This window comes from Vollenhovia emeryi, unplaced genomic scaffold (genome assembly GCF_000949405.1).
Source record: "Vollenhovia emeryi isolate VEMERY1.0 unplaced genomic scaffold, V.emery_V1.0 DF939247.1, whole genome shotgun sequence".
Taxonomy (NCBI): domain Eukaryota; kingdom Metazoa; phylum Arthropoda; class Insecta; order Hymenoptera; family Formicidae; genus Vollenhovia; species Vollenhovia emeryi.
The window spans coordinates 99687-110481 of record NW_011967119.1 but is presented as its reverse complement, the minus strand read 5'-3'; the positions used below and the strand labels follow the sequence as shown (position 1 = coordinate 110481).

At 39.9% G+C, this 10795-nt stretch overlaps 1 protein-coding gene across 4 annotated transcripts in view; it reads left to right on the top strand.

Moving 5' to 3' along the window:
- LOC105559968 overlaps positions 1-10795 on the top strand; it is a 427615-nt gene that overhangs the window by 338623 nt on the left and 78197 nt on the right. Inside the window, exon 2 of one of the 4 annotated variants that reach the window (XM_012008661.1) lies at positions 10488-10639. The exons of the other annotated variants lie outside the window; for them this stretch is intronic. The gene's annotated coding sequence lies outside the window, so the exon portion shown is untranslated. The remainder of the gene's footprint in view (positions 1-10487; positions 10640-10795) is intronic. 4 annotated transcript variants of the gene reach the window in all.

The window sequence follows — 10795 nt, the reverse complement described above, 5'->3', positions numbered from 1 at the left end:
AAACGCCTCCACCTGGACAAAAATATTATCGCTATTATAATAGCCCCCTTCGTACCGTGAAATTTTGGTTACACAAATCTTCTTCTGGGACTTATAGATTCGAAGATATTTAAGGTCCTAATAGTTATTGCCCCACCCTGTATTATTGTTTGCGTAAAACTTTTGCAGATATCGCATTTTAAAACTCCAGTTTTTTTCCTTTAAAGTAATCTTTACGCATTGTTATGTCATGTCCGAGGTTGTGTCAATAGATTTGAATTTATATTTTTGCAAAAACGTTAACAGTATCGATAGATACTCCGGCAAATCTTACGCAGTAATTGTAAAAAACAGAACCGTAAAACCGTAAAACAAAACACGTGAGCTCGAATTTATGAGTCGTCGGCGCTTGTAACGTTATTTATGTCACGACATCGACATGAAGAAACGTCAACTTGTCTATTACGCTTGTCATAGTTCAACATTTGACAGTACTGAAATGCATTTTCTATCTTTCTATTCTTATTTCGGAGAATGTCAATGAAGAACGACATCTCACTTTTGTATAGGAATAGCTGTTTCCTGTTTTGCGAAGGAAGATACTAAAAGTATTTATATACTGATTCCTTTTCCTGTGAAAGTGATAAATATTAGTAAAGATGCAGAGATTAAATTTGTTCCAATGGAAAATCGAACTAATTGATATAAAATGAGCTACGTGCATTAATTCTGTGTATTTAATGAACAGAATTTAACGGATTAACTAAAACCCCATGTTGTAAAGCGATTAATAGGTATTTAATGATCTTTATTATATTATTACGTGTCGATTCGAAAGATATCTCCAAACTGTTGTAAAACGTGTGCGCAATTTGTCTCGTCAGCAGGCAATACCTTGGTATGTGGGCGCTTGGAAGTTAGTCAAGTGTACGAAGGCGCTGGCGGAAATTGCGGCTGGAAAAAGCTCGTGTATTTCATATTGCGAATTTTGTACTCGGTGATTAAGTACCGTCGGGACTGTTTTAATAACGACGCGACAGTGCTCCGCCCATGTGGAAGCGAGATTTTGTACTTTACTGAAATGTAAATCTGCGAATAGCCCGTGCATTTTAGCTGAGATTTGATGCCAACCAGGTACACCTGTTTCCTAATTGACTTAAAGCGCAAGTTAAAAACTAAATGATTGTCCTATTAAGATTTCAATTTATTTGTTAAATCATAAATCGATATTACGGTACTGAAATTTCTGTTGGTTTTATTCGGAACGTCCCACCTTTTTCTGGGTATCAGTTTTTACTTTTGATCGCGGATTTGATCATCTTTCATTTTAATCTGTCATTTCGTATGTGAATATAAATATATGAAATAATAACAATAACACTCTTTCTCTCCATAATAATTTAAACATTTTTTCAATAATACAGCATCGATTAGCTTTAATATTTCTAACAGAAGAGTAAAATTTTTCTATTAAATTTATAAAATGTATTGTGGACAAATATCTTTCTTTAACGATCTCCTTAATAAAACTTACGTAATTATATGACAATAAAGAAATGATCTCCATTTCAGTTAACTAACACTTCATTCTGCAGATCTAAAAATCATTTTATCGAGATAGACGGCTTGTATGTATGTACACTAGGAATCACTGATGCCTTCCCATAAATTTGTGCACATATCGACACATTTATAGATTTTGCTTGCACGTACATATATGGAAAATGTATATGTATTCTACATGTGCCTAAATTCATATGGGAAGACATCAATGATTCCTAGTGTACATATGTAAACTGACATGTCGGATCTTCTTTTATTATATGTAACGCGAAAGTTGAATGAGGGTTTCATGTCTCCGGCATGCGGCCTCGAGCCAACAGGTTGGATAGTCTCTTGCAGTCGTGTAACGTGAGGAATGAAGGCAGGCGAACGACCTGTGCCAAATTTAAATTCGTCGCGTGCGTTCGCGATATCCGCCACTGATCGTTTTCAGTCTTCCGTGAGCTTTCTCGCGAGGTCAAATAGTGACTAATTGAATAGTCGCGTTGAATAAATTCACTAAGAATAATTTATTCCATTATATATTTATATTGCTAAAGATATTTTTATGCAACTACTTCGCGCAGTATTTTTATATCGGACCCGCCGAAAGTTCGTTAAGTTTTCGCTCGAAACATCAAACCAGGGCCGTTCGTTTTTTGATATAACATTTATTAGCACAGGCTGGAGAATTCGGTTGCACAATTACAATACCAAAGCCAAATTGAAATTTGCCGTACTTTCTTCCGGGCAATGTTTCTCTTTATTCAGCATTATATTACCATTTTTCGTCCTCACAAACATTGCTTGAGAGATATCGCTGAACTTTAATAATTGCATTCTAGTTGAAATAAATCTGAAGTGATTTATTAGATGAAACTCACTGTGTTTTGTATGTGTGTAAGAGAGAAAGGGGGGACAGGGGGAGAGAGTCTTTATTTGTATCTTCTCAATTTCTAAAAAGACACGAATTCTTTATTCGTATTTCAATTGTCCTAAGAACATTTTAAAATAATGACGAATGTTAGTAATTTCAAAGCAATAATATTTTAATTGTACAACAACAATTTGAAGTTTATTTTGTATTTCGAGGAAAAAAATTAATTCTGTTCTGCGTACGTCTCGCATTTTAATCTGTACCGACTGGTGGCTCTTGATTCGACAAAGTAACTCTTTCAACCGCTACTCACAGTTACAATGATTGAAATCTAACTGGAATAACGACTGTCCCTTGGCATAACGAACTTTTTCAGCCGGGCAATTTCATCACACACGTATCTCAGAGTCCGAGCTTTTTTTTTCCTTCCGCTACGAATGCGAAATTAAATTTGATTCTCGACTTGTTCCACTGTTTTCCCCCAATGTCATTCGCACGACTCCCCCATCGCGTCCTAATTGAATAATGTATGTCGAACCATTCGTTTTACTCGGGTTGTATAACTGTGTGTGACGCTCCACTAATCTCGAATGCGCCTCACTGTAAAACAAAATATGCCGCTTTTTATGGCGTATATTTATTAATTTGCACTGTTGTTACCGCACGGAAATCAAGTCTCGCAACAAAATTATTCTAGCGATTCTATTATTATTGTATAGCCACTTGTTAACGTATTACCAAATTAAACTAAATCTAACGAACGTAAATTTACTGAAGGTTAGTAAAATCGAATTAAGTTGTACGCAGTGCGGTTTTTCAGTCTCTGCCGCGCGAAATTAAATGTAATTCGCGGCGTAATAGTCAAAGCTATTTACGAAAGTTAAGGCTTAATGAGTTTAGGCGCCTCGGTCAACGAGAAGATTATCTTTTAATGGCACGACCGGCACGGCAGTGTGTTAATACCACTCGACTCGAGATGAATTCGCATCCGACGGAAACCGTACGTAAGACACAGAAGCCAACTAAGGCAGCCCGCGTCGCACACGTTGCATTGTATCGACTAACTTTACGTGCCAACGACCCCGGGTGTCGGCGAGACACCTTGTTAATCATTTATCGTATCTTTGTGTTAGATCGAGTGATGAAATTGCTAGGCTTTATGATTGTTAGCGGAAAGTTTCTTTCGCAAGTTTCATCCCCTCGTACCTCTCGCCTCATCAATTAGATACCGGGATATTAATGTATTTAGTTTCCCCATACACCGTAACAAGGCTTAATTTACTTGAGAAGGAAATATTACGCGTATATGTAGACACAATGCAATCTTAATATTTCTGTAACATTAGAGTACAGTTTACTAATGCCATTTGACGTTTATGAAAATACAACGCCTGGTATTTTGCATTATCTTCGCATGAAAATCTCGGTGGCGTGCGGTAATAATTAATCGAAGCTTGATTACCGATAATATTCGATTCACGCCGTTATCACGTGTGATTATTTCGTTAAAAATTCGATACTCGTACGCAGTGGAAATTATAAGCTAATTAGCGACGCGTACACGGTTGTTTGCGTAATTTCGATACCAGTTTAATATTGTGCAATGTAATAACCACATAAACTGTCACTAACGACATTAACGCCAATCAGAACAATGGCATTTAACGAAATCGCTACAGTGCCGATAATGAGATATCAATATAACGTTATTGTTATAAAGTATGCGCGTGCTATCGGCAACGTAGTATCCCAAACGCGTCGAATTATTTTTCAACGAGCGAAATAATGCGGACCCCGCTGCATACATAAATCCCCGTGGCTTGAAACGGCAGATATGTGTCTCGCGGCGCTACTCGATGCACCAAGTGGCAAGTCCTTGACTTAATCGCGCGACGTAAGTTAGTGGCCACGGATGTTGGTGACTTCGGTACCACTACTGGACAAGGCTGGGCTCTTGATATCTCGGTGGTACGAAGGGAACCGTGGGGCACCCAAGTGCGGCCTCGAGCCGCTTGGACGGACCGCGATAAACACGTGGTATCCCGGGATTAACACGCTGCCCGCATTGTCTTCGGTCGTCCCGTTTTCCCTGTACGCGCGCGGGTCTACGCGCGCGCCGCACATCTATTTACGGACAGGCATAAATATGTAACGCCAGCAGAGAGTGAGCCCGCTGACGAGGATCGTTAATTACAATTCCGCATTCATCTGGGGCTTAATCGTCGTGTCGGTTAACGCTATAAAAACTTAATTCCGCCCGTGGCTGATTTAATTAATCGCTCGCATATTCGGATAGTCGTGCGAAATGAGGAATTGTTTTGCGGTCCTATTCTCCTACCCTCCCCGCGCGAGGTCGATGCGATTATCCGAACGTGAAATGAGTGGCAGGGCGAGGGAGCCTTTGCCCGAAACTTTATTTTTTAACGTCCACTTTGCTGCATATCTAACGAGGCCTCCCCTCGAACCGAAAGGGCGCAATTAGCATTGCTTTAGATTTCCACCCGACTACCCCGATTCGCCTTTGCTACGAAGTCGGACTGGTTTCTGATCTTATAACGATAATTGGGTAATGAGTTGGCAAACTAAGTAGACATACCTCCGGGCCAAAGTCTCAGGCTGCATCAACGGGGAGTGAGGCGGAATCAAACCTCGGAGTTTAGGTATGATTTGCTAGTATGCACCACCGATCCTGCTCAGGAACCACTGGCTGGACTCTCTTCCTCTCCTCCCTCTGCCTCCCCTCCTCTCTCTCTCTCTCTCTCTCGCTTGCTCTCCCTTTTCCATCCTCCCCCTCCCTCACCCTTTCTCTTTCCTTTACTTCCTCCCCCTCCTCTCTCTTTCTCTCTCTCTCTCAGCTGTTTCCGTTTGCGCTAGTTAGAGAAGCGGTACGTTCGCTTACGAAAGCAAACTTCCATCGGAGCTTCTGCAGACTTGCACGCCGTGACGGGTTTCTGAGGAGGGACGTGGCGGGACGGGGGCGAGATACGAAGCGGCGAGGAAGGCGCAAAGAGAGATTGACTGTGGAAATTTCAAACGTAGCTAGGATAGGGGAGCGAGAAGGTCTCGCCTCGTATTCCCCAGCGAACTTTAAATATTTGAGACGCCGTATATTTCCGACGTTTTATATAACGTCCATAAAACATGCAAACGCACTGAGTAAATTACGAAGTACGCCGGGAACAAATGCTCGGATACGTCACGCAAGCAGTGTACTCGCAAGAGAAGGAATTATATTAAAAGTTATGCCAACAAAAAAAAGACTGTAACTTTTTGCAACTGCAGTGCGCGAGACAGATCAACCATGGGTTGTTTCTTATTAATTTCGCGTCCGTTCAAAAGGATCGCCCGTATTATTTGTTACAGCTTCGTCGATATAAAAATTAGCTGAAGTCGTTAATTAAGAGGAAACTTAGGGTTTCAGGTAGACGTCCGATTCTCAAATACGCACGTAAGAAGAATCTTTTTATGTATCTTATCGTATCTCTGTTACATTTCTTCTAAGTTTAAACAAGTACTCGCTTACCTGATAATCGAAAGAATCGAAGCTTCTAATTTCTGTCTTAATTCATTAAGTCCTACGAGGCCCTTACGCGATTTTCTGTTTTAAATCCTTGTAATAAGGATCCTATTCAAATTTGTTTTAACCGCGATTGATTTAGAAGTGAAAAGAATTGCTCTCTTCTGAAAAGAAGTCTCCCAGGATCTGATGTGTTAAATTGAATTTTATGCCAAGAAATAAGCAAACGGATGAAATTATAACGATATCGCGCTTTCTTTAATGTAAAATTGTGCTTCGCTTCCTCCCTTCTTCTCCCCATTGAGCTTGACCCCAAATATTCAATAATTATGATAATTATAGCTCACTTTTACACAATAATATATTGTGTCTTATGTGTAACTCGAAAATTTAGCACAGTAATAAAATCGAATAACACCGAGAGAAGATTATAAGAGAAAGAATTTTCTCTTAAAATTTACCCTGAAATTTATGTAAATTTTGGCCAACGTGGCATTTGGAGAAACTTTCTGAGAGTTTCTTGAAATTTTACCATACATTGTACCATTATGCTTTGTATACATTTTACTAATAATGGTAAATTTCAAAAAACTTTTATAAAGTTACAGAACGAATGTAGTCTAAGATCTCTGATAATAAACTATAAAATAGAAACAGAAAGGAAGGCGGTAAGAGCCGACGCAGGATGTTAGATGCGGAATACAAAAGTTTAATGTATAAAGACATTCACAATGGTCAAACGTTTCGATCAACTAATGAAATCCTTTTCAATGACACACAGTTGAACAATTTGTGTTAAATTTAACAGATATCACATATCCCAAACGGTTCACACAAATTTTTGTGTTAATTTAACATAATATGGATACGTTAAATGATCACACTTATACTCTGTTAATATTTTAACACAAAATAAATGCAAGTCTCAAAATAATTTGAAATAAATTTTGTGTAAAATTAACATCTTTTTAATGACAAAATAATTTTTTTTCAATGTAAGTTTCACATCTTACAGATGTAATAAGTTAAATGTTATATAGAATAAGATCAATATTTTATTCTGTAAATTTTAACAGATAAATCTTGTTACTAATAAAACATATCTATTGCACAAGATTAAAAAATAAGTACACATTGTGTTGTTTTAACGTTTTTTTTCAGTTATTTTAATAATTTTACATTTGAGGTCAATTAACATAAGAGCAATCTGTTAAATTAACACATGAATGTGTTGACCATTTAACACAAAATTTTTTTAACGGGAAACCACAAATTTTCCAAGTGTGCATATAACAAATAATTACTTATAATAAATTAATATAAATATAAATTAAGAGCGGAAGCTTGAGTTATACAAAATAATCATTATAACAAACGAAAATATCGAGTCCTTCAAGATGCCACGTTGTCCCACGATTACATGATTTCTCGGGATAAACTTTGGGAGAAATTCTTTTCCGTTTAACACATCTGTCAAATATATTAATTTCCATTCTAAAAATGTTGAAATGCTGGACGATCTTTAATGGCGCTTCCTACCGGAGTCGCATGTCTTACCCTCAAAGGTGGAATCGCCGATAATCGAGATCCAAAGAGCGTTATAGTCGGCTTTAATGCCGGGTATTCAGAGCGAGTACAGTGTGCCCTGACACTCGACTTGGGCAGGTTCCAAGGTCCCCGCCGCCTCTCCGTGTGTACGTATATTACGCGCACACGTGCATGCGACTTCACACACGTGCTGGACATTCGGGACGGTAACCACCGGTGTGCCCCAGGCCCCACCTTGACGTGTTCATGCACCGGTCCTCTCGTAAACTCCTGGAGTGCTCCCGCCGCCGCCTCCCTGGCAATCGTCCTTTCTCTCCGCCACCCCTATTCGTTACCCCCTTCGTAAAACCTCGAACCAAGTGGAAGATTGGTTGAACCACCCGCTAACCTCTCGACGTCCCACTCTTATTCTCGCGTTTCTTATTTCGCCCTCCTGCTTGCTCCCTTCTTCTTCTTCTTCATCTTCTTCCGTGGTAGCGCGCGATTCTTTTTCGCCTCGTCCTGCCGGATCTTCGTGTGCCTCATTGAACTCGATGTGCCAAGAGATACGACCTTTACGATCGGCGACCGCTTATCCTTCGGGAATAATAAGATCAAAAGAGCGGTTCTGCATCCCGGCGAAGGAGCTCTCGAAGGACGGTTACGTCGTTTCAAGTACAGAACATATGAGCAGGAAGTCGTGAATGAATGATTAAATAAAGAACGAAAGCTCAATGCAAATGTTTAAGATGTGAATTTTTAGAGAATACCCGGTGGCGAGAGTGGGATTTTTTTAATTTTCTTGTTATTTAAGTATGCTATTATTAAATCGAAATGTCACATAAAAATTGCACACATTTACATACTTTCGTATAATATCGTCTTGAGGAATTTTCTGTAACCTCTTATTCATATTGTCGCGCGAAATGATAAATATTTGTCTCTCTGCGTGATAAAGGTAAGAGAGATACTAATTAATCTTTATATAAGTTTAAATGATTTATCGGTGAGGAGCAGCGCAATGTTTAAAAAGTCATCCATAAGGCAGTTTTACATTTCTTCGTGTGACGTACCGTTTTGGCACGTAATATCAATGATTAATGGTAAAGCGACCTTATGTTCTTTCAAATGTACGATAAGACGGAAGGAGTAGACTCGCGTTGTATTTGCCGAAGGAGAGAATGGACGCAGCAGGGCCCATTATTTTTGCCATAGTTTTACAATTGGGTGGGTGGTCTGACGTTTTCGCGTACGTGTCCATTCGTGACGCGTATTTGCCTGGCTTTAAGATACTTCCATCGGTCCAATTTTTCGCAAGAATGTGACACGTAGCAATCTTGGTAACCTCGGGGCTGTGCCGCGCAATTTATTGGCCACCGAGTGCAGCTTCGACGATTTATCTTCCCCCTCCGCTCCTCCTTTCTTCTCTCACCATCACGCTGTCTCCTTCCTTCTCTTTTGCCCTTTTCTCTCTCTCCCCCCTCCCCCCCCTCTCTCTCTCAACCTTTGCATCCTTTTTTTCTGTGCCATTTCTTCTTTCTTTCCGTCTCGCCCCCTTTTTTCTATCTCGACCATCGCTTACGATCGAGTTGAATCAACGTTGAAACTCTACCTGTACCTGAACTTCGATATCTCAAACTTTCCGCCGCGATATTTTGCAGTATCGACAGTTATCGGGCTACAAACTCGCGGGGCCTTGTGAATAATTTAAAGCGCAATATTTCGTAGTAGTCGTTCTGTCTAATTTGCTGTTTTAGTAATGAAGTGAAGCGAAATCGTGTGCCGTTTGATTCTAACAGTACATTACATCCGACGAACGATCACCTCGGTTTATTAGTACGTCGCGTGATAACCACATTAATTTGCTGTTAGAACCCTCATTCGCAGACAGAATGTAAACTAGGCACTTCGAAGAAAATTGCGTTTTTGCGAAGCAAAAAGCAATATTTGTTACAGTGACAGTCACATCAGGGAATAATATTTCCAACGATGATATTTAAATAACGCATTTAATAAATGTACTTTAATGTTCAAGTATTTCGAAATAACGAATGCTATATCTTACATGGGAATTTGTGTCCTTCAGAAGTGCACGGAAAAAAACATTTAGCTGCTGTAGCTAAAACTTAGTAAAATAGGGACAGCTAATATTTTTAGTTGTGATAGCTCAATATTTTGCTACGACAGCAAACCGTTTGCTGTCGCACCTAATACAATAGGCACATGTGCACATAGGCAGCAAACCGTTTGCTGTTGTAGCAAAATATTGAGCTATCACAACTAAAAATATTAGCTGTCCCTATTTTAACTAAGTTTTAGCTACAGCAGCTAAATGTTTTTTTCCGTGTGGTTCACAGTAATAAAATTCATTTTACACGAGGAAGAATGGCGGACGATTCCCGATGAGTCTCATCGGTGATTGATATGATGAAGAATCCTTAAAAGTTGAAATTTAAAAACTCAGTTTTAAACTGCGGTTGACCGCGAAATAGATAACGAACGAGCGGACAGAGTCGGAAGATTTTAGGCCGTGCTGAAAGGCACGTTGCGTAGCAAAAAAGGAAAGAAAATCGAGATCTGCAGGTGTAACGCCCGCAGCGACCGGGCGATAAAATGCACGCAGGCTCTCGATGTAGGGAGGACCGGAGAAACCGTTCGCGATCCCTCGGGCTCGATAAAAAATGCAGTGATCACATTTCGGCAGAGACTTCGGAATCTTCAAACTATCTCGCCTTCTTTGATTCTCACCTCTTCGTACCTTCGCTCGCCCTCCCTTCTCGATCGGCGATACCGCTCGCCATCCCTCGCAGCGCTTGACGTACGTATTGCTTTTAATATTCTCTCGCAACCCTTTGATGCAATCGTTCTCCCCGAAAAATTACCTTCTCTTGGATGGATCAGCCTTGCGACCCGAGTCAACGAACTTACCGGCAATACTCTCGGGCGTTTTCAAACATAAACGCGCGCTGACTGCAGACGGCCATCGAATAATCCACTTATTCATTCGAGATTTTCCTTAACGTGGCCGATACTTTTTCTTCGCAGTTGCTGATAACCGCGAGGCCTAATCGGCTTAATTTCGTCGGATAAGTTATTTCCAAGCAACAAACTGAAAAAGCCTATTGTAAGGACTTGGAACCAAAATCGCATACTTACTTGCCACCGTGCTCGAATTACGTTTAACAGGTGGTTGACAAGTAAGTACCACGAGATGCCGTGGATATGATTTATAATTATGACTCGTAATTTCTGATGTACGGCACCAACATTCTTTTTAAATTACTTTTCGTGATCGATTATTAGCATCGAATTGCTCAATGACGCGATAAAATTGGAACGTGAAAGACAAATCA